Here is a 6,755-nt window from a genome sequence, read left to right on the forward strand (position 1 = left end):
AAGGCAGGCTTCCGACAGCCCGCATGTGGGGGAGAAGAAACCTGGCCAAGACGTCCCCCCGACGGTGACCTAGGCCCGGTCGACTAGCGTGCGTGCACGCGAGTTTTGCAGGCACATAATAAAGTTTATTCCACTCCACTCCACTACGATGTACGCGTGCCCTCCTGCTTTGCGGGGAAGCTCTAAGAGTAGCGGAGGGCACAGCGGGACGAGCGTTGCTCCATATTATTTAACACGTTCGGCTTTTGTGGTCTGACGTGTGGGACGATACCACTTCTCGGCCTCTTGGCTTCTTTTATTTTGGCCTTAATTCTCCTCTTCGCACTGTCAAAACTGCACCACTCATCGCAACAAGCATCCATACAGCGAGCGACACCGCGACGCGTTTCCAAAGCCAGGGCAGCTCGATTCTGCCGATTCACGCGCCGGCAATGCGCGGGTGCCTAACCATGGCCTCCGCGATTTGCTCGCCGCCGGTAGCCGGCCTAACAGCGGAGTTTCCAGTTGCGGCCGCTACTTTCGGTGGAGGCGCCACACATTGATGACGGCTAGAGTTCCTGTTTTGACTCTGCTCCCCTAGGGGAGCAGAGTTGCTCGTACATCCGCCACCTTCTTGAGATTCAGGTCGTGCGGGAAAGCCACCCGTCTCGCATGTAGGAGCTGCCGCCGGGCCGCCACGCCAGCGGCAGCGGCGAGGAGTGGCCAAAAGCGGCGCAGACAAAAACTGGCGCACAGTAGTCAGCTGCTTATCAGCTAAGCGGCCGTCGCTGCCGGCGCTTCGGCAACCACCGATGCTGACGACAGAACTGACTGACAGAACTGACTGAATACGGGGTCTTGTGCGCAGCACTAAAAGCGGGCTTTCCTGTCGAACTGGAACCCGCGGCATGTGGCAATCAGACGCTGCGCTACGCGATATGAACTCTAGTGACAGCTAAGGCCCCTAAAATGTGACGGCTAAGATGACACGTTATTACCCCGTTACAAAGAAGATACCATTAGTAATCAATCAATCAGGTTAAGGCCCCTGTAACGGTTCCCCCTTAGGAGCGCCTTCGAAGTAGCCGCGATCATCGTCCATGAAAGCGGCTTTAACTAGCGTCCTATGTCACTTATATCGAAGCTAATACTACTACAAGTGACCGGAAAGGTGACTCCACAATCTCTAAAAAATTGGTCGCATGGAATGCAGTCAGGAATTAGTAATTGTGGTTAAAGACGGGTGCGATGACGTCTCAGTTTCAGCAGCCGTCCAGCGGCCACATGGTGATTCGTAACACGGCTGTGTAGAGCCTGTTGTAACGCTAATTTGGTTTAAAATTTTAACTAGGTTTATTCTGTAAAATAGAACTGCATGACTGGTGGCATTTATACGCGAAATGAATGGAAGCTATCTTTGAGCGCTAATTAAAGACAGACGTGTTTTAATTTTGACCAACGTAAGTTGAGCTGCCCAGGGGCTCAAGCTGTCTCGCTGCCCAAGCTAATGTGGCTCACAGTCACAAATTCGAAAATTGTGGCTCAGTAATTGCATTTACAAAAAAAAAAGCTTTGACAGATGGTAAGACCTTCACGGCATAGCAGGGTGAAAAACCAGGCAATGTGTTTCATTTCAAGTTACGACGAGAGGCTTCGACGACGAGAGGCTTCAAGTGACGAAGAGTTGACTGCGCCCAAACTGAAGACATGAAACATGAAAATATGAAGACTAGGATTCACAAGAGGCGAACGAAGCAATCGGCTGTCGCCGTCGTATACATATATATCTTCTCCGTAAATTCGGGAAAATATAAAATTTTCAAGTACTCTATTTGCCCAGGCACACGGTTACGCACCTCCACAATAAAACATCCGGTGACGTGCACTAAATGCAGGGTGCGGGGGAAGGCTAACATCCACTGGCGGGTTGTGTGAGTTTCTGTATCCTTCACAAAGGCAGGCTTATCTAGCCACGTGCACTGACTATATGCGCAAACAATATGCACATTTGTTGAGAAAGCTCTGGAATCCTCGCATATCCAACATTGAGGGCGAATTTGCAGGGATTGGGGGTGCGAACGTGAAGCCGTGTTTCCACGCTTCGCAGACTGCCAGCTGATGTGGTATACCAACACCAGGAACATAGACCCCACACATGAAAAATGTAAGGTATTCCTAAGAAAGCCACAGAGTCACTGCTTGTAAACTGGGCTAGTGACGTCAACAGCTCTCTGGTAAGCATACTGAAGGCGTCACAAAAGCCTTTTTCCGACCCCGCCAACCTGCCAGACCTTCTGTTGTTGTTGTTGTTGTTGTTGTTGTTGTTCCTTCTAATTATTGGCGCATACCCAATCAGGGGATCGGCCAAACATCAGTCGTTAAACCGAAAGAGATTACTGCCTAGGTACATTACTCGAGGACAGACAGACAATGAACTTTATTGAAGTTCATTAAAAAAATTTGGAAGCTTTTTTCTTCTTGTGTTTGAGGAATCGAGTTTGAAAATTATTCAATATTAAAATAAAACAAAAAGGAAATAAATAAATAAATAAAGAAGCAGAAGAAGAAGGAGGAGGAGGAGGAGGAGGAGGAGAAGGAGGAGGAGAAATAAGAAAATATTCCGAAATGAAGACTTTTGGAGGGCTTCGGTGAGGTGCGAGAATAAGAATCGAATTACGTTGTGAATATTTTGGAATTTTCTATGAAGCGCAGAAGAGCAGAACAAACATCCCGGCGGCAATATCCCGTTTCTGAAGCCCCAAATGATAATAGAGCCGGCACTGATAATGCAATCCCAGGCTATGAAGCGGCACCTCAAGGATCTGACGTCTGAGGCTTGAAAATCGTCGACATGACAAAAGGAAATGGTCGACAGACTCTTCTTCATTACAGTAACTGCACATAGCAGACTGCGCCAGACGAGACCTGTGGAGGTATTTATTCAACTGGGGCACACGACATCGAAGGCTCGTTACAATCCCCTCCAGGTCGCGTGAAGGGCACCAATTCGGTTTCCAGGAGAATTTTAGTTGAAAAAAATCTCTCAACGACAATAAGACTGATTCGTGCTGCCCTTGCAGCTTCAACAATCTACGGAACCTTGCGGCGGTTAATAAAGGCGTTGTCTCAATGACATCGACTACAGGCCCGGAGAGTGCTACCCTTGCCAGTGAATCTGCGGTTTCATTAAAGGTGATTCCCGCATGCCCAGGGACCCAAAGAAGGTAAACTTCAGTAATGAGAGGTGGCAGAAGCGATCGAAACGTCCTTAGAAGAGGTGAGTCTTTAGGAGAAGAAAGGGCTAAGCCTACGGATAGAAAATCTGTAATTATGACTGGAGACGATATCGATATGTCAAGATTTCGTAGTGCCAAGACAATTGCCAAGAATTCCGCATAGAATATAGGGATAAAATCCACCAGACGAACCGAGAAGGACCAATTTGGGGAAGGGAAAACTATACCTATTCCGGATTTTTCATCTCGTTGAGAAGCATCTTTATATATGATATATGTACCTTGCTGAACTGAGGCCAAATGATCTTGTAAGATACCATTGAGCAGTCGGGCAGGTAGCATTTCAGCATTTTGGGGAAAGATGTTCCGGAAGTTGTCCATTAACGTATTACCCCTATCGAGAGATGGAAGTACGTTATTGAGCGCAACCCCCAATGGAGACAGCAAACTTTGTGCTAGAGTAACTTGCGGCCGATAGGACTGCATGGGCCACTGGACCGCCAGAAACACAGCTGGCTCAGCCACAAAGATAAATTGTGCCGTGTTAACCCCGCGCCATAGGCCCATAGGCTCTCAGAAAAGTATCCACAGTGAGTATTCTAAATCGGTGTAACAAAGGGGGAACTCGGGCTTTCAAATAAAGTGACGCATTACCTGAATATTAGGGTAGCCCTAAACAGCAGCGAAGAGCCTGGCGTTCCAGAAGAACTTGTAGGCGGCTGATGAGGCGGTGCGGCCGAGCCCACATTTATTGCGCTTGTGTTGGCTGTGCCATGGACAGGACGCGTAGAACGAGGGTGCCGTTCCCGAGGTGTGCCGGGTGCCCAGTGTTGCGTGTCCTCCTGCCAGCTGGCTAATCTACTGATGATGATGGTGGTGCTAAGAAGATGATGATGGTGACGCTACAGGGCTCCCCCCCTAGCGTGAAGCGCGATAAAGTGCCAAATTTAAATGACAATGTACGGAAATGCGCTATACACTATGTACCATCACCACCATCACCATCACCAGCCTATCTACGCCCACTGCAGGGCAAAGGCCTCTCCCATTATTTTCCAATTACCTCGGTCCAATTACCTGCACTATGTACAGGTATGTACAATTTGTCCGTTGTCAGGAAGAGTCCGTGGGCAGTCAGTGGTTAAGTGGCAGGGGTTGACTAACGGCACGGTCCTGGTCGTCGGCGAGCTAGGTAGCGTCCGGGATGTGGGGAAATCTCTGGTGATCTTCTAAAAAATTCGCACTATAACGCAGGACTGCCCGGCCATAGATGCCCATCTTATGCACCTTTGGGGAGCCCGGCGGGCTCAGTAAACGGTGTAAGAAGCGCAGAACAAATCGGAAGCTCCGTATCCGTATCGCTCACCTGACCCAGGAAGTCATCGATTATGCAAGACAGCTCAGTCAACAAAATTGGTCTCAATTCTGTACGACTCTCCAGGGCACCCTTGAAACTCGTCGCACGAGGCATCTCCTTCGCTCCCTAATGAATAGCAAGGAAACTAAATCAGCCGCGTCGCATCAACTTGAACGCCTATTTCACAATTATCAAGGCACAGGAGAAGATCTCCTGGAAGAATTAAAGAAACCGTGGGAAGACACAAGTGACAAGGCCCCACTACCCCATGAACCGTACATGGGTGGCTCCAATGAAGGAATGGATGCTCCATTCACTATAGCTGAAATTGAAGCAGTGGTCCAAAACTTAACCCGGAATACTATACACCAGGAAAGGACAATATTCTAAACATTAATCTGCTAGGAAATTTGGACATCAAGGCGTTAGAAGCTCTATTAGAATACATTAACGAACAGTGGAATGCCGGAAAACTCCCATCCCAGTCGAAACACGCCGACATTACACTGATACCAAAACCCGGAAAGCCACTAGCCTCAGCAAATCTGCGACCCATTGTCCTCACACGTTGTGTTGGGAAGTTATTGGAACACATGGTACAAAATCGCCTTTCCCCGTATATCGAAGATAATGGGCATTTCCCACCAAATATGTGTGCATTCCGCCCTCATCTATCCACACAAGATATCCTGCTGCAACTTAAAAAAGGAATAATAGACAGGCTTTCCAATCCGCCTCTTTCATTGCGGTGTGCTGCCACCTAGCGTGCCTAGCGGAAGTTGAAGCCGTAGGGTTTGCCGGCGTTTCCTCCGGCTGCGTTCTCGTTGTATGCACGGCAATCCCACATTACGGCGAGGAGCAGCCGAAGTTTTTCTTCTGTGTTGGTGTTTTAACGCCTTAAGACGACAGCCCCTGGTCATCACATAATACCAGGCGGCTTCTTATCACTGAATGAGGGCTGGCAGAGAAATCTCGGACAGATCCGTGTGCCGTCCGAGTGGCAGCTCGAGCAGTACTTGGAGTCGTCTGGCATGAAGTGCGATCGCCAATTCAACAAAGGCCGGCAGTTCGCAAAATGCCTTTAAGCGCTGGACACATGTACGATTGGTACACGCGATTCGCATGCGACTGATCGTTACGACTGTCGCCATTAGTCGTACGCGTGAATTTGAGACGGCCCGATGCGCGCATGAGATGCGTCGTCGGCGTCGCTCCGCCCACAGTTTTTGCACCATGGTCAACTACGACGATCGCTGAGCTGAATTTGTAGATTCTGCGCGTTTGTTCGCAAGAAATGGATAAAGCAAGCAATCGTGAAGCGTTTTCTGCCTTAGGAAACAGTCCGCGCACACGCCGGCCGCGCCTGCCAGCTCGGCACACTCAGCGGCTCGAACCGGCGCAGACCACGGTAGCAACCGCGCTTGTCGCTGCTCTTCTGAATCAATCTGATCGCTAAAAAGTTCCACATGCGAGAAAGTAGGTGTTAGTGTGGTGAAAAATTGTGCTAGGGATTGTTGTCAGGGCTTATTTTAAAAGCGGCGATCAGATATATCTGCCGCGATGCAAGCCTACGCTGACCGCTCGCCGCGGCGCGCGGTGCGCCGAGCAGCCGAGAGATGGCGATACCTGCGCGGAAGCATCGAAACAGGCTACGCAGATGTCTTGGTCACCGATCGCTCAAACGGCAGTTGTAACTTAAATAGAGTTCCACATGCGAGAAAGGGTATGATAGTGTAGTGAAAAGTTGTGTTGCGGATTGTCATTCGCAGTTGCACAGATAGCAGCGATCAAATATCCGCCAGGATGCTAAGCCTACAGTTCCCATCACCCGAGCCGACGCGAGCGACGCAAGCCGCCGTAGCCGATCGCGCGCGGCCGACGGGAAGCGATAGAAGCCGGCACCGTTCCCTTTTCGGCACTCCGAGTTACAGCGGAACGCAGCACAAGTTGTGGGCGTTGTTCCGCGCACAACGAGCGCACACAAAAAATCAAACGATGTAAATACAACCACGACCCCTTCCCCCTTGTGCGGGAGCTGTGGGGAATGTCGTCTGCTGCCCCTACTGGACTGCTTAGGGACTTGGCCGCTAGGGGATTGCGCATGCGCAGTGGGGTTGTGAAAGAGGCGGATTCGCACAAAAGATGCATACGAGCTTTGGATATCAAAGGAGCTTTTGATAATG

This window comes from Haemaphysalis longicornis, unplaced genomic scaffold (assembly GCF_048455015.1).
Source record: "Haemaphysalis longicornis isolate Haplotype H1 unplaced genomic scaffold, Haemaphysalis longicornis Haplotype H1 scaffold_2, whole genome shotgun sequence".
In the NCBI taxonomy this organism is placed as follows: domain Eukaryota; kingdom Metazoa; phylum Arthropoda; class Arachnida; order Ixodida; family Ixodidae; genus Haemaphysalis; species Haemaphysalis longicornis.